A 20,091-nucleotide genomic window follows, 5' to 3' on the forward strand; every position below is an offset into this window, starting at 1 on the left:
ACACGAAAGCATGAAAGTACACATCTCAGGAGGGGAGATGCGGGTGACACATGTGCTCAGTTGCCACATGTGTTCGGCCGCGTGGGCCCAAGCAGCATATGGGCTCAGGCAGCATGTGCGTCCTTCATTATAATATCATACAAAGTATGTTTACAGTTCTAAAACTCCTGTGTTGGTTTCATTCTTGTCTCCCCCACTGACCATGTCTCTCAAAATCACTAAACAATAAAAAGCATCCCTTTTGGTTTACTGTTGGTTGATTTGTGATGGGAAGGAACCCAGATCCTCACTCATATGGGAATGCACTCTGCCTTGGAGCTATATTCCTGGCCCTGAGAAGCAGCTTGACAATTACCCTCCTGCATTTTGAGGTGATGACGTGGGGTTGACAATGGTTGAGATGCGTGTTCAGGGTCCTACAATATACTTAATGGCATCTGAAGCTTAACCTCAAGCATTTATGAATTTCCTAACATTTCTCTGCCATTTAATAGATTGAACACAGGGCAGAACTATTGCTATTTTATTTACTAATGCCAAATTCAATACTTTAAGGTAAGAAATATTGTTGTCAAAAGGGCATGAGCAACCCTTGTTTTGTTAATCTGTGACCCCTTCTCATTTACAAGTCATATAAGTTTTCTAATAAAACCAATATTTTCATTCCTCTTTACCTCTGTTCATGGGGCTCTTACTTCCTCTTGTGTCCTTCCTTTCTTCCATAATCTTGAAATATCAACTCAGCAAAGACTTCTTAACCTAAGCCAACTTTTCCCTTATGCATTCCTGAGGTCCAACAGCATCTTCAATGTAATTGTGGTTGGTCAACTTGTACAAGATGTCACCCTTTCCCATAGCTTACTCTCCTATAATGATAACTAATGGCATTGAGGAAACAAATGTGTAAGCAATTCTGGAGCCTCACTTATTTATTTCAAGTCCTTTTTAGGTAAAACCAAGACCACCAAATATATGTAAGGATGCTGGTATTTGCTTCTGCATAGAGACATTTGTCAGTGGCTGTCCATTGATATTTTAAATATGCTAAGCTACACCACAGAGATTCTTTGGGATAAGAATTTATCTCACAGATATCCTCACAGGGTTGAGCAGATAAATAAAGGGGCCAGGAGATAAAACAGTAGCTCAGGTGCATGCCAAGCATACTCTTGTCCTGAGTTCCATTCCCTGAACATTGCCAGGGTAGTGCTGGAAGTCGCTGAGCACTGCTGGATCTGACCCACGAGACCCCCAGCACTGTTTGGGGTGGTTTGGGTAATCACTGGTGCTGCAGGACCCAAGTAGCATCACATTTTCCAACCCTTGCATTGAACTGCTGGCCCCGTTGGCTGAGCACCACTTGGGATCCCCCTACATTGCCATCCTCCCTCTTCAGCCCTCCCAGCACATGCACACAAGCATCCTGTAAAATTGATTGTAAGTTAATTCAATGCAGTATTGAGGGACAAAAAAAATTTACCAGAGAAATGTAGATTGTCCCTTTGTATGGCTATATAGCATTGTCAGACTGTAGGACACTACCAACCCCCTGGGCATCGTATATTTTATTTTGCTTTATTTTTGGGTCACACCCCAGAAATGCTCAGGGATTATTCCTGGCTCTGCACTCAGGAATCATCCCTGGCGGTGCTCAGTGGACCATATGGGATGCCAGAGATCAAACCCAGCTTGGCTGCGTGCAAGATAAGCGATCTACTTGCTGAACTATTGCTCAAGCCATGAGCACAGTATTTTATGCTGAGTTCTCATCTCTGTCTTCCATAGTCTTAGCTGAGGCAATTCTCAGCACTTAAATGACTCTTTGGGAGAAATCACCATTCTTTTTTTTTTTTTTTAAAAAACTGTATTTAACATAGTGGTTTACAAAGTTGTTCATAATACATTTGTTTCAGGCATTCAATGTTCTAACACCAATCCTACCACTACTGTGATATTCCCTCCACCATTGTTCCCACTTTCCCACCTACTCCCAAGTCTGCCTCGTGGTTCATATTATATTGCTTGTTACAGCAAAATGGCAAACTGAATTGTTGAAAAATAGTTCAGTAAAAGAAAATTTGTGGAAATTGTTAAACCTCACAATGAGGTTATTAAAGTCATTGTCTTAATGTTTACTGAGCTGTTTGTTGCTAATTGAGCCTTCTGTGTTATTTTCTTTTGTTGTTTATTGAGCTCAGTTGGCTTCTATGCTACTCTGCCACCTAATTTGCTGTGCTCCTACTGGGCTATTCTGGAATTAGGAGGTGTCAACCAGCAGTGTATACAGCCGTGCTCTTGTTGCTCTAAGAACTTTAGAACTGGGATGATTCTTGACCTATCCCCTCCTGATGAGGGGGAACTCACTTTTCAGTTCCAAGACTGATGTACCCACGAGTTGGATTGGCTTGGCCTGGCCTTTCTTCCAAGACTAGTCATGGAAGCTGTGAAGCTGGGCCACTGTTTACATGGCAGTGGCTGTCAGACATGGGTGTGGCTGCCCAGGCTTCTGGCAGCCCAGGGAATTGGGGGGAGGCTGCCCATGCCCCCTCCACTCTGAGAAGACTCCCTGAATTTTCAGCCTGAAAATTGATGTACTTGAGAGCTTTGTCTGCTTGGTACCCCTGCAGAGAGTAGACATGAAGCGGTGAAGTAGGGTGGTTGACATGGAGACAGCTATGAGTGTGGATGTAGCTGCTGGGGCTTCAGCACGGAAGGGACTTGGCCTAACCCCCTCTCAAGGTGTCCCAGGGTTTTCAGCCCAAATATCAGTGTACCTGTGAGTTGCATTGGCTTGGTATCTCTTCCAAGATTAGTCATAAAGCTGTGAAGCTGGGTGGTTGTTTACAAGATGGCAACTGTAGCTTGTGTGTGGACTACAGAAACCACCATTTTAAAAAAAGATGTTTTTTATTTTAATGAATCACCGTGAGATACAGTTACAGACTTACAAGTTTTCATGATTGTGTTTCAGGCAAACAATGTTCAAGTACCCATCCTTCCACCAGTGCCCATTCTCCACCACCAATGTTCCCAATCCCTTTTTCCACCCCCACTCCTTGGCGGACACATTCACTCTTACTCTCTCTGTCTTTTTGGGTGTTATGGAATCAACCATTTTTATTGGACATAATGCAGAACTTGCAATGTTTAGAAGTAAAAGCAAGCTTTTCCACCTAATCGCATCTTCTTTGCATAAGTCTATCCCTTTGATACTTATTTCTTCCTTCACCTCCAGGCTAGCGTGGAACATGTGAGAATTTGGCATCTGCCTTCTGTAGGAAGAATATCTGAGCTACTCTGAGCCCGAGGATTAAGGATTTTATCCGGTGGATTTTTGGTAGATTACTGGCAGGCCTAGGATTTTATCTTAGAGCTAAGATTTTGTCTAGTAAGTTATTAGTAATCAAGATATTATTTTAAATGGATAGTGTCATGATGAGACTAAAACTGTTGATCAGTACCTCCAGCTGTGACATAGAGGGGGAGTTAGAAAGGTATTTTAACAGTCCTTGCAATGTGGCTACTCAGAGGTAAATGAGAAAAGGAAGAATATGGAAATACTTGAAAGATAACAGCAATGGAACATGATTGTAAGTACAGTGAAGAACAAGGGAAAGAGAGCAATCTCAGATGATTTCCAATTTTCTGGTTTGCATCAGTAGGTGGATGGAGATTCCACTAGGTTGGGAGGAGGTCCATGTGGTAGGAGTGAATAAACTTTGACCTTGTTCTATTTGAGGTTCCCAAAGAATGAATAAATAGAAGCCAATGGAACTCTTTGTTTTTCATTCTTTGTTTTCCATTATCCCGCCTCCTTGGACATCATGCTATCTTAGGTCTGACCACGTCTTCTCAGACACTCTGATGAGTTTTTTGTTAAAGGAAAATGAATTCTCTTACTATTACACAATTCAGACCTTTACAGTGCTGACTGCTGGGTCCAGAACATAATATTGACAATTGAGTGACTTCATGTTTCCCATAAAATGTTGCCTTATTTATTTTTTGTAAAGACGTCTTCCTGATCATTATGGACACATTGTGGAGTAGGGTCACTAATCCAGTAATCTCAGCCAACATCCAGAACCACACATATGCATTACTGGTTTCAAGTTGCCTTTCCATTAACCAGGAGACATACAGCCAAATTGGTTGAATAAGTATAACAGGGAATTAAGGAAAATAGCCCTAATTTCTCCTGGCAGTGAAAATGCAAACATATTTCACCTTCATCAGCAAGGTCCCACTCAACAATTTTTAATGCTTAGTTGAAGTGTAAAACCGGTAATATTTATTTTCAATAGTCATGAACTTTTGACTGTGCTCAGCAAATGAATTAATCTCTCCTCATAGCTTACATCAACTCAGACTGCATAGAGTTCTTTATTATATAAAAAATAATTTCTTATTATGTACTTAACATACACTTCCTCTGTTATATATTTCACTATTCTTGCCTGGGAATAGATGTTTATAGGACAATTTTGAACCCCAAATCAAGCTCTTGTCAATTGGAGGGAGAGAACCAGGCTCTTGACTAACTACACCATTAGTATGTGAGCTGCTTGGTATTCCTTGATAAACTGTGTGACACTTTCTTTTTTTTTAATATATATATATTTTTTATTAGTGAAACAGCATGAGGTACAGTTGTAAATTTACAATTTTTGTGCTTGGGTTTCGATTATACAATGATCAGATACCCATCCCTCCACCAGTGCCCATTTTCCACCACCTTGGATAGTGCCCCCCCCACCCCCATCCCCCTATCCCCCCCTGCCTCCGTGGCAGGGCAATCCCCTGTGTTCTCTCTCTCCTTTTGGGTGTTGTGGTCTGCAAAAGAGGCATTGAGTGGCAAACATGTTCAGTCCATAGTCTACTTTCGACATGCATCTCCCCTCCTGGGAGGATCCTCCAAACATCCTTTATTTGGTGCTCCCTTCTCTATCTGAGTTGCCCTTTCCTCTAGAATGCCCGGCTGGCCAATAAGCTATGGAGTAATCCTCCTGGTGCTGATTTCAGCTATTCTTGGGTATTAATCTCATATTTTGTTACTTTATATCCCCCAGATGAATGCAATCTTTCTATGTCTATCCCTCTCTTTCTGACTCATTTCACTTAACATGATACTTTCCATGTTGTACCACTTGTATGTAAATTTCATGACTTCATCTTTTCTAACAGCTACATAGTACTCCATTGTGTAGATGTACCAAAGTTTCTTTAACCAGTCATCTGTTCTTGGGCATTCAGGTTTCTTCCAGTTTCTGGCTATTGTAAAGAGTGCTGCAATGAACAAACAAGTGCAGATGTCACTTCGACTATACATTTTTGCCTCTCTGGGATATATTCCCAGGAGTGGTATTGCTGGGTCAAATGGGAGCTCAATTTCTAATTTTTTGAGAATCGTCCATACTGTTTTCCAGAAGGGCTGAACCAGTCGACATTCCCACCAACAGTGAAGGAGTGTCCCTTTCTTGCCACATCCGCGCCAGCATTGGTTGCTTTTGTTCTTTTGAATGTAGGCCAGTCTCTGAGGTGTGAGCTGGTATCTCATTGTGGTTTTGATCTGCATCTCCCTGATGATTAATGATGTAGAGCATTTTCTCATGTGCTTTTTTGCCATTCGAATTTCTTCTTTGAGAAAGTTTCTGTTCATTTCATTGCCCCATTTTTGGATGGGGTAGGATGTTTTCTTCTTGTGGAGTTTAACCAGTATTTTGTATATCCTGGATATCAACCCCTTGTCAGATGTGTATTCGGCGAATATCCTTTCCCATTCTGTAGGCTGTCTTTGTATTTTGGTCACTGTTTCTTTGGAGGTGCAGAAGCTTCTTAGTTTAAGAGAGTCCCATTTATCTATCTCTGTTTTCACTTGCTCGGCCAGTGGCATGGCATCTTTGAAGATACTATTAGCTTCAATGTCATGGAGGGTTTTGCCAACTTTGTCTTCAATGTACCTTATGGTTTCTGGTCTGATGTTGAGGTCTTTAATCCATTTTGATCTTACTTTTGTACATGGTGTTAGGCAGAGTTCTGAGCCTATTTTTTTGCATGTAGCCATCCAGTGATGCCAACACAATTTATTAAAGAGGCTTTCCTTACTCCACTTCACATTACTTGCACCTTTATCAAAGATTAGATGATCATATGATTGAGGGGAGATGTCAGTGTATTAAATCCTGTTCCATTGGTCTGCCGTTCTGCCTTTGTTCCAGTACCATGCTGTTTTGATTATTACTGCTTTGTAGTAAAGTTTGAAGTTAGGGAGGTTGATTCCTCCCATTTTCTTTTTCCCAAGAATTGCTTTAGCTATTCGTGGGGGCTTATTGTTCCATATAAATTTCAGGAGTGTTTGCTCCATTTCTTTGAAGAATGTCATGGGTATCTTTATAGGGATTGCATTGAATTTATACAATGCTTTCGGTAGTATTGTCATTTTGACAATGTTAAGTCTCCCGACCCATGAGCAGGGGATATCTTTCCATTTCCTCATGTCCTCTTTTATTTCCTGAAGTAGCGTTTTGTAGTTTTCTTTGTACAGGTCCTTTACTTCCTTAGTTAAGCTGATTCCTAGGTACTTGATTTTCTGGGGCACAATTGTGAATGGGATTTTTTTCATGTTGCTTTCTTCTCTCTCACTGTTTGCGTATAGGAAAGCCATGGACTTTTGGGTATTGATTTTATAGCCTGCAACATTACTATACGAGTCTATTGTTTCTAGGAGTTTTTTGGTGGAGGTTATTGGGTTCTCTAAGTAGAGTATCATACCATCTGTGAATAGTGAGAGCTTGATTTATTCCTTTCTTACCTGAATGCCCTTAATACCTTTTTCTTGCCTAATCGCTATTGCAAGTACTTCCAGTACTATATTGAACAGCAGTGGAGAGAGTGGGCATCCTTGTCTCGTCCCTGATCTTAGAGGGAAGGCTCTCAGTTTTTCCCCATTGAGGATGATGCTTGCTGTAGGCTTGTGGTAGATGGCTTTAATTATGTTGAGGAAGGTCCCCTCTATACCCATTTTGGCTAGGGTTTTCATCATAAAGGGGTGCTGGATCTTGTCAAATGCTTTCTCTGCATCTATTGATATAATCATATGCTTTTTATCTTTTCTTTTGTTGATATGATGGATTATGTTGATTGATTTCCGAATGTTAAACCATCCTTGCATCCCTGGGATGAATCCTACTTGGTCATGGTGTATGATCTTTTTGATGAGTAGTTGGATTCTATTTGCTAGTAGTTTGTTGAGGATCTTTGCATCTGTGTTCATCAGGGATATTGGTCTGTAATTCTCTTTCTTTGTGGTATCTCTGTCTGATTTTGGTATCAGTGTGATATTTGCTTCGTCGAAACTGTTCGGAAGTGTTTTTGATATTTCAATTTCGTGGAAAAGCTTAAAGAGGATTGGGAGTAAGTCCTCTTTAAAGATTTGGAAGAATTCACTAGTGAATCCATCTGGGCCAGGACTTTTGTGCTTGGGGAGACTTTTTATTACCATTTCAATTTCCTTGACGGTGATAGGTCTGTTCAGGTATTCCAGGTCTTCTTGGTTCAGCCTTGGGAGTCTGTAGGAGTCTAGGAATTTATCCATTTCCTCGAGGTTTTGATGTTCAGTGGCATAAAGCTTCTCAAAGTACTCCCTGAGGATCCTTTGAATTTCTGTAGTTTCTGTTGTAATGACCCCCTTTTCATTTCTGATTCGGTTTATTAGGGTTTTCTCTCTCCCTTTCTTTGTGAGTTTTGCTAGAGGCTTATTGATCTTGTTAATTTTCTCGAAGAACCAGCTCTTGGTTTCATTGATCTTTCGGATTGTTTTTTGGGTTTCCATCTCGTTAATCTCTGCTCTGAGTTTTATTATTTCCTTTCTCCTGTTCGGATTGTGCTCCTTTTTTTGGTCCTTCTCTAAGCTCTTAAGCTGTGAGGTTAGGTTACTTATGTGTGCTTGCTCCTCCTTCCTGAGGAATGCTTGTAGAGCTATAAACTTTCCTCTTAACACAGCTTTTGCTGTGTCCCATAAGTTTTGGTAACTCGTGTTCTCATTTTCATTCGTTTCTAGGAATCTTTTGATTTCCTCTTTGATTTCCTGTCTAAGCCACTCGTTGTTCAATAGTGCACTGTTTAATTTCCAGGTGTTTGATTTAGTTTTCTGTTTTTGTGTGTGATTTACTTCTAATTTCAGCGCATTATGGTCTGAGAAGATTGTTGATACAATCTCTATCTTCTTAATTTTATGGAGGCATGTTTTGTGGCTCAGCATGTGGTCTATCTTGGAGAATGTTGCATGTACGCTTGAGAAGAATGTGTATTCAGCTTTTTGTGGATGAAGTGTCCTGTATATATCTACTAAGTCCCTTTCTTCTATTGTTTCCCTCAGATGAAGTATGTCCTTGCTAAGCTTGAGTCTTCTAGCTGGTTGATCTATCAAAAGGTGACAAAGCGGTGTTGAAGTCTCCCACCAGTATTGTGTTGCTATTGATGTCTTTTTCCAAATCTATGAGTAGTTGTTTTAAGTACTTTGCTGGTCTCTCATTCGGTGCATATACATTTATTATTGTAAGTTCTTCCTGTTGTACAGATCCTTTGATCAATAAGAAATGGCCTTCACTGTCTCTTATGACCTTCTTCACTCTGAAATCGATGTGGTCTGATATTTGGATGGCTACCCCAGCTTTTTTCTGGGAGCTGTTTGCCTGTAGGATTGTTTTCCAGCCTTTGACTCTGAGTCTGTGTTTGCTTTGACTATTGAGATGTGTTTCTTGCAGGCAGCAGAACGTTGGGTTCAATTTTCTAATCCATCCTGCCACTCTATGTCTTTTAATTGGTGCGTTTAGCCCATTGACATTGAGAGAGATTATTGTTATGGGATTTTGTCCCATAGTTCTGTTGAAATTTGGTGTATTTGAGGGGCCTTTCTTGCCTTAAAGTAGCCCATTTAGTTGTTCTTGTAACCATGGTTTTGAGTCTATGAAGTTCCTGAGCTGTTTTTTGTCTGTGAAACTGTGTGTTGTTCCTTCTATTATGAATGAGAGTTTTGCTGGGTAAAGTATTTTTGGGGAGGCATTTATTTCATTGAGTTTTTTCACTATGTCCCACCACTGTTTTCGGGCCATGAGGGTTTCATCAGAAAAATCAGCTGTGAATTTTAAGGATGCTCCTTTGTAAGAGATTTCTTTCTTCAATCTTGCTGCTTTCAGAATTTTGTCTCTGTCTAAGGTTTTGGTCATTTTGATCAGAATGTGTCTTGGGGTATTTTTATTCGGATTTCTTCTAGCTGGTACCCTTCGGGCCTCCTGAATGTGGTCACAAGTTTTCTTCAGCTCTGGAAACGTTGTAGCAATGATGTCTTTGACAGTTTCTTCTTCATCAAGGTTTTCTTCCTGTACCTCTGGTACTCCAATAATTCTTATGTTACCACTCTTGGCTTCATCACGATCTTCTCTTGCCATCTGTTCCCGAATTGTGAGTCTCTTTTCCATTTTCTGCTCTTTTCTGGAGAGTCTCTGAACTTCATCTTCGAGCTCACTGATTCTGTTCTCAGCAGCCCTTACTCTGCTGCTGAGGCCTTTCACTGAGTTTTTCAATTCGCCTACGAGATTTTTCAGGTCTGACATTTCCGATTGCATTTTCCTCATTTCTGCCTTCAAATCCTCTTGTCTTCTATTGGCGTTGCTTTCCATTGTTTCTTTTAGTTCCCTAAGCATCCTAAGTAGCTCCCTTCTGAATTCCTTGTCAGAGAGGTTGTCTAGCACTACAGTACTGTTGGTGTCATCTGGGCTAGACTCTTCAATAAGAAAGTTTGGTGGGCTTTTGCGTTGCTTTACCATTGTGACAAGTGTGGTTTAGTCCTTCACGTTCACTGTTACTATTTTGTTTGATATGCAGTGTGAGTTAAGATAGCCTTATGAGTTATTGGCTACTGTGTTTCTAGTGGCTGAGCTAAACTAGAGAAGTTTCTATCTAAGAAGTTAGCTTATGGTTCCTATGGCATATGTAGTGGGAAAATATTTCGCGACTGCGTTAGCGGCTGCGGCTCCGGAAAGAGTCTCTGGAACTGGGCGAGGAGTTGGGAACGTCTCCTGGTTGGAATAGGAGCCGTTCAGCTTTGTTGCCCAGAGCTGGGCCTCCGTGTCCGTCCCGCGCAGATCAAGGGAGAAAACCGGCTTTCTAGGAGATGGGGCTAGCTGCGCATGCCTAGAGAGGGTCCCAGGCCCTTGGGGGCGGGCTGTACCTGGTTGGAATAGCTTTGTTGCCCAGAGCTGGGCCTCCATGCCCGTCCCGTGCAGATCAGGGGAGAAAACCCTGTGACACTTTCTTTGGTGTCACATAGTAGAGATTCAAGGAAAGGACCTATTGCATATAGTACCAGATCATTTGTTTAGTTGTCTGTAGTGAATTTTGAATGATTCTACTGTATGCTGCTTAGATATAAAAAAAGAAGAAGAAGCTATAATCTAGTTAAGGTGTTGCTTTAGTAATAAGAGAAAAACATGAGAACACCAAGAACACCTTACTTTTATTTCTAATCTGGGCATGTGAAGCATTACTTTAAACCAACTGGCCAGATTTGTTTTAGCATTCAAACAGAAGTTAAAGACCAGAAAGCATCCAGGTGGCAAACTATTTACTTCTAATTTACAGAGGGAAAAAAGCAGTAAAGATGGACTTACATTTCCCAAAAGGAGCAGCTGTTTTTTGTAGTAAGAGCATTGGTGTCTGCAGACTAAGAGGAACAATCTGTGTATCATACACAAGGCTGAAGTCCGGAAGCTTGGAAGCTTGGTGTGTGTGTGTGAGAGAGAGGGGGGGGGGGGGAGGAGACAGAGATAGAGATGGAGAGGGAGAGGGAGAAGGGAGAGGAAGGGGGAGAAAGGGTGAGCAATTAAATGTCATGCATGTCTGGTATCAGCCTCCATGCTGACTGACTCAAATGGAGGTGGAAGAATCATGGAAATATGAACCCGAGGCACCTGCTTCTTTGGAACCATGTATCAGTTCAGTGATCTGGTGATTCTTACTTCTTCTACTACTGCTTCTGTGGCAGGACATTCCCTTTCATTCTCTTTCTCTCTCCTTTTGGGTCCTGTGACTTGCAAGAGAGGCATTGAGTGGCAATCATGTTTGTTCTATAGTCTACTTTCAGCATGCTTCTCCCATCCTGGGAGGATCCTCCCAATACCCTTTATTTGGTTCTCCCTTCTCTATCTGAGCTTCCTTTTCCCCTAGCACATGTGGCTGGCCTCCAAGTCATGGAGCAAAATTCCTGGTCCTAATCACGGCCACTCCTGGGTGTTAGTCTCCGATTTTGTTACTTTATGTTCCCCAGATGAATGCAGTCTTTCTGTGTCTATCCCGTTCTTTCTAAGTCATTTCGCTTAATATAATACTTTCCATGTAGTACCACTTGTATGTAAATTTCATGACTTCATCTTTTATAACAGCTACATAGTACTCCATTGTGTAAATCCACCAAAGTTTCTTTAACCAGTCATCTGTTTTTGGGCACTCAGGTTTTTTCCAGATTCTGGCTATTGTAAACAGTGCTGCAATGAACAAACAAGTGCAGCTGTCACTTCAACTATACTTTTTTGCCTCTCTGGGATATATTCCCAGGAGTGGTATTGCTGGGTAAAATGGGAGATCAGTTTCTAATTTTTTGAGAATCGTCCATACTGTTTTCCAAAAGGGTTGGACCAGTCGGCATTCCCACCAGCAGTGAAGGAGGGTCCCTTTCTCGCCACATCTGCTCCGGCACCGGTTGCTTTTGTTCTTTTGGATGTGGGCCAGTCTCTGTGGTGTGAAATGATATCTCATTGTTGTTTTGATCTGCATCTCCCTGGATGATTAGTGATGTAGAGCATTTTCTCATGTGCCTTTTAGCCATTTGGATTTCTTCTTTGTGAAAGTTTCTGTTCATTTCCTCGCCCCATTTTTTGATGTGGTTGGGTATTTTCTTCTTGTGGAGTTCAACTAGTACCTTGTATATCCTTGTTATCAACCCCTTGTCAGATGTGTATTTGGCAAATATCCTTTCCCATTCTGTAGACTGTCTTTGTATTTTGGTCACTGTTTCTTTTGAGGTGCAGAAGCTTCTTAGTTTAAGATAGTCCCATTTGTCTGTTTCTGTTTTCACTTGCTTGGCCAGTGGCATGACATCTTTGAAGTTACCATTAGCTTCTTATACTGACAAATAATATTCAAAGGCCTTAAGACCTATGAGGACTCTACCCCATGGAAGTATCAAGAGTAGCACGCATTTGTTTGGGTTTAATATACATCTTTGTAATCTCTAATACAAGGGCTTAATGGCTCCAGGATGAAATACAACAATCTTCATACACTTTCCTCTTATAGCGGTGGGAAGGTGCAATGATGGTGGGATTGGTGTTTGAATATTAAATGTAATGAATTATTATGAAAAACTATAAAAATAAAATAAAAATTAAAAAAAGACCTATGAGATAATGCTGATAGAAATTTTCATAATGAGGATAAAGTTGCTTCTCTTGTTAATAGAAGTACTTTTCAAAGTCTCTATCATAGTAAACATTTGTACAATGAAAGATATTATTACATGTTTTTGTTCTTTTCTTCTGCACTATGTTACCCTTGGGTATTCATGGTGTGTGCTCTTGTTTCATTTTTATTTTTATATTGTTTAGTGAAGCAAATTAGTTTTTATTGAATGACACTTGCTTAAAAAGACTCAAGGGGAGTGATAGAGAGGAATTACATGTTCAGGAGAGAACACAGGCTTCTACAGAGGGGAAAATCAAGCAGAGACATCAAGACAAGTGAAAGTGAGATATGAGTTCAAGGGAGAACACAGGTTTGACGAGCAAGCCTGTGCTGTTATTTTATAGATTAGAACTTGGAGTTTTATAACTTAGTAATATTTAATTTTCTCCTTTATTTCCAGGGGAGAGTGTGAACGCAGCCCCCCACACCACAAATTAGTAAAGTTTCACTCTTTTGGGGAAATTATAGCACATCCATAGTGCAATGGCTAAGTCTCCCCCTGGGAAAACCACCTTTGTGATCATGGTATTTCCCTTGCCAGGTCACTTGATCACTTGACATCCTGTTTGTTACTCATGACTCTAGCCTAGCGGTCATCTTCAAATTGCATTACATGTCTAGCCCATTGATCTTCAACACCTTGGGAAATGCACGCACACTGGCATCAGTCGCATCCATCCTCTTTCCAGGTAAGAATTAATAATATTTAATTTGAAGTAGACTTAGTTATATTTCTTTTTAAAAAGGTTATTCACAGTGATTTATTACATTCACTATTCCAACATCAATCCCACTACTATTACACCTTCCCACCACCATTATTTTGAAATTTTCCCAATCACCACCCAAGCCTGCCCAAATAGCAAGCCCTAAATAATTTAATTTGTATTGCTTGTTAAGAATAATTTTCTAAAAATGATCAAAAACAGTTTCCTTGAAAGAAAGTGTGTGAAGATTGTTGTATCTCACCCTGGAGCCATTAAGCCCTCGAATGTGAGGTTACTAACATGTTGTTACAGGTTGAGCTTTGTGTGCTTATACTTCTTTTAAGTGACATTGGTTGTCTTCTGCTTTACATCCCATCAAAGTGGTGTGCTACTCCTGGTACATCAGTGGTGTACAGCCACACCCCTCAGGAATTCTAAAATTTTAAATAGCTGGAGTTTAATTTTTAACTGGGTGATGACTTTGGGGTCTGGAGACATTTCTGCAGCATGATGCTTTCTTCCAAGATTCATTTGTGTCTCTGGATCCTGCCAGTTAGTGAGCTTATATGGCACTAGAGGCAGTTCATGGGCGTGACTGCCAGGCTCCCAGAAGAACAGGGGGTTGAGAGGAGTTCACCCATCCCTGACTCCATGAGAGCCTGGAAATTTCAGTCACACAACCTCCCTACCTGAATTTTTCAACAGATTCATTCATGAATGAGGTTTGTCTTGAGCCTGTGGAGATTGGCCATAAGCATGGCAATGATTGGGTTCTGGAGATTTTCATCTGCCAGGGATCTGTTTGGGCGGATGGAGGGCTCACCCCTCTGGGGTGTCCTGAATGAGACTCAGCCTGGAATGGGGTCTGGAAGCATCTCTCTTTCATATATTTCTTATCTATTTTTTTCCCTCCTAGCAGTGCTCTGAGGACTCCAGGGCTACATATAGTTGTCCTGATGGGGAAGGGGATGGGACATGTGGTGCTGGGGATAGAAACTGAATCTTTGATCTTTGAGGTTATTGCCATAGACCCATGGGGGGGGGGTGTTTGGGATCACACCAGTGGTGCTCAGAGCTTATCACTGACTCTGCACTCAGTGATCAATCTTGGTGGTATTCAGAGAACCATATAGGATGCTGGGGACTGAACCTACAAGGCAAGGCAAGAATCCTACCTGCTGTACTGTCACCACCCCTCCAAACTCCTCCATACTAATTTCTTGTCTTTAAACTCATCATTTCCTTTTTTTCTTCATCATCATTTCCTTTTTTAAAAATTTGATTTCCTTGTTATTTAACTGTGAGAATGATAGACCCCTGAAAAAATTTTGTTAGTATATATAACATTTATTTGATTCTTATCTTTAGCATTGTCAAAAAGTAAAATGGACCATTTCCTCCTTAAACCAAATTTTGTACACACACACACCAAGTTTCTTATAGAATTCTTTTAGAATTTTAGAATTCTAATTTTGACATTAAAAAATAGCCATAAAGAAGTATCCATTATAAAATATTGAGAGTCAGATATTTAGTTATTTGATATCAAGTTCTTAAAGTATGTCTATCTGGACACCATAGACTCAATCTTTTGGGGGCGCTGGACCACACTCTACAGCGATGGGGACCATACAGGGTTAGGATGGGTATTGAATACTTATATGACTGAATCACAGTAGCCATCACACCCAGCTTCCTCATTTTCATACACAGAGGAGCAGAGATGATGATGGCTATCTTCTCAATAGTCAGAGGAATCAGAAACCACGTATGTGAGCTTTGTTTCATCAACGTCCTGCTCCCGTGAGTTTGAACACTTATTCCAGGTACTTCTGTAAGCAGGAAAAGTTCCAAATGTTCCTGGTGGTGGTTTTAGTAGAAGTGTCTCCTCCTAGGAAATTCCATGTTCTCCTACCCTTTGTCTTGAAACAATACCTTGCATTTTCAGACATTTTGCCCTGTTCAGGACCCCAGGTGACAGTGTGGCTAGACTGGTTTTAGACCCTCACCTTCCCTTACCCACCAAATGATACTCAAGGAAAACTAGAGTATTTCCAATGTTTCAGATACTGTGGTTTGTGAATTGAGGGTGTTACAGGTGAATGCGTGTGCCCAGCTGTGGACATTGGGAAGGACATAGGACACAGGAGAATACTGGTCCTGAAGAAGATTTCTTCTTTATGTTTGATCTCAGAGGAGACAGGAGAGACAGACTAGGAGAGACGCTGATTGCTATCCTTGGCAAGGGTCTCCCAGTAAATCCCAGTGAACTTTCAGATCTCTCCACCATAGCAGGCACCACAGTTTTCCTTCTTGCTGTCTGGAATGGAATCCTGCCTTGGCAAGGGTACCTATTTCATTAGCATGCTAAATCTCCCTCCCTAGGGCAATGTTTGCTTTTCAAATGGGGTAGGGAAAAGTTGCTGGAGGGTTTGCCCTGGGGTCTATCTTAGAATCAGTTGCTTAGTGAGTTTTTCTGTTGAGTTCTCTCCAAGAGTGCTCTTCCTCTGTGGTCCTCTGAGAGACGCTGACCTAGAAGGCAGAGATAGGATTCTTTCTGTTTTTGGGGGATCACATCCGATGTTGCTTGGGGGTTATGCCTGGCTCTTTGCTTACAGGGTGGGGCAAATGGGGGTCACTCCTGGCAGTGCTCCTGTGTCCAGGTGGTGCTGGGGATCAAATCTGCATGCAGAGAGTACACACTCCAAAACCTCTTGAATTGTCACTCAGATCCTTGTCCTTCTTTTATTTATTTATTTATTTATTTATTTATGTTTTTTATACTTTTTTATTAGTGAAACACCATGAGGTACAGTAGACTTACAAATTTTTTGTGCGTGGGTCTCAGTAATACAATAATCAAGTACCCATCCCTTCACCAGTGCCCATTTTCCACCACCACGGGTCCCAGTATCTCTCCCATCCCCCATCCTCCCATCCAACCCTGCCTCTGTGGCAGGGCATTCCCTTTAGTTTTCTCTTTCCTTTTGGCTAATGGGCATAAGTGGGATGAAACACTTAGTTGGATTAATTGAACTAGCAGGTTTTGAGACAAAGGCTCTTTCAAAGTCTCCAGTTAGCTACATGAGCTCTAAGGATACTGAGTTTCTAAATTTAGGCTTAGTGAAAGAAGGTCAAAACTTATATATGTTGTAATTAGAGAAGTCAGAAAGCTTATTTATTTTGGAAAACATTTAGTCTTATTAAATCTAGATGTCACCCCTTTCCAAACCAAAACATTAAGACAACTGAGTCATCAGTATCAAATGTGAAACTCTCCCACCAGAGGAAAGGCATCCTCTCTGAGAGGCGTCAATTGCTCTGGAGTCTACTAGTGGTGGATTGAATCTACTTGGGGACTGTTCTGTCCTTTGTCAAATTGCTTAACTAACTCTCCAAATTCAACTTCTTTAGCAATAAATAAAGGTTTGTGTCAATGAGTTGCATTTATATAAAATTAATTTTTATGTGACTCCTTTTCATTAATTAAATTTTTTTTTCCCTCCCGTTGATCATCGATTTGCTCGAGCGGGCCCAGTAACGTCTCCATTGGAGACTTTGTTGTTACTGTGTCTGGCATATCGAATGCTCTCGGTACCTTGCCGGGCTCTCTGAGAGGGGCGGAGGAATCGAACTCGGGTCGGCCATGTTGGCTGCGTGCAGGACAAACGCCTTACCGCTGTGCTATCGCTCCAATTTGCAATTGAATAATCATATGACAAAGAACCTCCAGCTCCAAGCACATCTCTTTGATTCCACTGTTCTTCCTGCTTTAACATATGCCTCAGAGACTTGGGCCCTATGAAAACAGGATGAGAACGCTATTCGGGTCTCTCAAAGAGGAATCGAAAGAGCTATGCTTGGAGTGTCACACTTCACTCAAATGAGAGAAAGAATCTGGAGTTCCGATCTCCGTCAATGCTCGAGAATCAGGGATGCTGTCTCCTTTGCCAAGGCATCGGAAATCAGATGGGCTGGACACGTAATAAGATTTAGAGATGACCGCTGGACTAGAGCCATTACCAACTGGATTCCACGGGATGTCAAAAGAGCGTGTGGACGCCCACCTACGAGATGGTCAGACTTCTTCGTGAAGACCCTGAATGATCGGTTTGACGCTCTTCATGTTCCTAGAATGAGCAGATGCCATTGAGCTATGCTAGCACGCAACAGCCATGAATGGAGACATGACTGGCGCCCGCTTGAGCATATTGATGAGTAACGAGATATCAAGCGATCAAGTGATGATATATCAAAGATATATATGGAGCAATAGCACAGTGGGTAGGGTATTTGCCTTGCACGCAGCCAACATGGCTGATCCAAGTTCGATTCCTCCGCCACTCTCAGAGAGCCTGGCAAGCTATGGAGAGTATTTCTCCTGCACAGCAAAGCCTGGCAAGCTACCCATGAGGTATTCGATATGCCAAACACAGTAACAAGTGTCACAATAGAGATGTGACTGGGTCTGCTTGAGCAAATCGATGAACAATGGGAGGACAGTGACAGTGGCAAATATCAAAGAAATACAATGGTAGGTACTCCATAGACAGTCAGCACAGTAATTCTATACATCATTAAATGTACAGAAAAAAACTGGGCTATGAAAAAAACTTAAAAAAAATTTTCTTTTGTCTCATGAATTAGGACTGGAGCGATAGCATAGCGGTAGGGCGTTCGCCTTACAAGCGGCCAACATGGCCGACCCGAGTTCGATTCCTCCGCCCCTCTCGGAGAGCCCGGCAAGCTACCGAGAGTATTCGATATGCCAGACACAGTAACAACAAAGTCTCCAATGGAGACGTTACTGGGCCCGCTCGAGCAAATCGACGATCAACGGGAGGGCCTCATGAATTAAAATGAAAACTGGAAAGACAAAACAGACTACTGAATTAAAGTTACCTGGTAAAATACAGGTACTCTAGCACTCTAAATTCAAATATGAGTCCAAATAACAACCAAGTAGTTTCCTATGAGCCAATGACTGTCTGAGTGCATGGCCTAAGTGAAACTCTTTCATACTCAACAGAATCCTCAAGGGGGAACATTTTCATTCTGATTTTGTTTTGTTTTGGGGCCACAGCCAGTGGTGCTCAGAATTTACTCCTGATTCAGTGTTCAGGGATTACTACTGGCATACTAAGAACTTGGTACCCGATGGGGTACCAGGGGTTAAACCTGGGTCAGGCACATGCAAGGCAACCACCTTATCTGCTATTCTATAATCCTTATTTTATGGTCACTGAAACAGAGACTCAGAGAGATTAAATGATGTGTTTGTACAGCAAAGGGATAGCAGAACAAGATTCTAATCTAGACAATTGACTCAGAAGCCATACTCCTAGATTACTACAGAGATGAGATACATTTGGAACTTGGGTTTGGAGCTTGAATTCAAATCCTGGGTTTCCATCTATGAATGGTGAAATTACAGAGCACAGTTTTAATAATCATGGCAATATTTGAGTTTTAATTTCACTTATTAACTGAAAAATAGCTGCAGGATGCAAGGGAAAAGCAGGATGAAATATAGCTAATGAAAATAGCTAAGAACTTTTGTTCTCAGAGTATCTGATATTTGTACATTAACATTTTGTACTTTTAAAGTGTTTTATGAATACTATCTCATTTATTTTGAAAATGAAGGCAAGTATTATTCCTATTGTAAACAGATGAATAAATTGAAGTTTGCTGAGACTAAATAATCTCCAATTCCAGAATCTGATCAAAATAAAGATTGCAATCTTCTATTTTTGTTTTCTACTAAAGATTATTAGGAAGAAAATGGAGAGGGACTAATATTTACAATATTAGTAGAAATGTAGTTTTTTTTAATATGTAGAAATTTTATAGTTATCTTGTTGCTGATGTCATGTTCAAATGATTGTGGTGCCTCGTCTCTTAAATTATCATCAGCAAAAATTAAAAATTCCACTACATCAGAAGAAAGTTCATGAATTTTAGGTATGATTTAATCCAATTAGTTAAAAGCCATCTGGACATCAGTGTTCATTATTTTACTTCTTCTCTGGGCAGAGAGTGCTAAATTAACTTTAAACAATTGTCTCTCGGTATATTTTGTTCTTGACTCAACATTTAAGAAACACTATTTGAGAGTGGGTTTGGGCTTTGAATTATAAAGAGGGAGTAAGGCGGAGGCAAAAAGGCTGACTCATTTTCCAGAATTATCTGTGCTGAAGAGAGCAGCACAATTGAGTGTACTGCTCCTGACAGTTCCTGAAGGCTGAGGGATTCGTAGTGGCATGTTCTGGCCACGACAATCATACTCATTCCTTCCCTGACTGAGGTTGGCTCTATTTTATCCTTGGCTTCTACCAAGGTCATCTTTTTGTATCAAAACGGCAATTATAAGCAAGTTCGACTCAGTACTTGTTTTCCTGAGAACCTTCAGAAGTGGAGAGAGATTGGGATATATTGAGAAACGGGAGATGACAAGGTGGTAATGTCAGTGCCATAGTCTCCTGCCAAGTTGAAACTAACACCACAGCGTCATCAGTTTTAAGGATGTTTAAGTGTAGTAACTCTTAGAGGGCTTATCTAGGTGTTAATCAATTGATGAATTAATATAGCACTATTTGGGTAGAGTGAGGGCTATCATGAAGAACAAAGATAGCTCTTATTTACATAAACTTACAGCTGAAATGGGATACACAGTTAAATGGGAAGCAACCTCTGAGCATGCTCCAAACTCTGACACCGGTTATCTAGGTTATCTACCTCATTACCTAGCAACCTGCTAGTGACAGAAAACCCAAGGTGAAAGGCTGTTTAAGATCTATGCTTAAGACCCACTGTCCGTGCGTGCTGGTATCTGGGAGAAACTGGGATGCTCGGGAAACCCTAG

At 41.0% G+C, this 20,091-nt stretch overlaps 1 pseudogene; it reads right to left on the minus strand.

The window, feature by feature from the left end:
• Positions 1-12,916: 12,916 nt before the first annotated feature.
• On the minus strand, positions 12,917-13,068 carry LOC130019559 (uncharacterized; annotated as a pseudogene).
• Between the last annotated feature and the right edge of the window lie 7,023 nt (positions 13,069-20,091).

Source organism: Sorex fumeus, unplaced genomic scaffold (genome assembly GCF_029834395.1).
Source record: "Sorex fumeus unplaced genomic scaffold, SorFum_2.1 ptg000008l, whole genome shotgun sequence".
Classification (NCBI taxonomy): Eukaryota; Metazoa; Chordata; class Mammalia; order Eulipotyphla; family Soricidae; genus Sorex; species Sorex fumeus.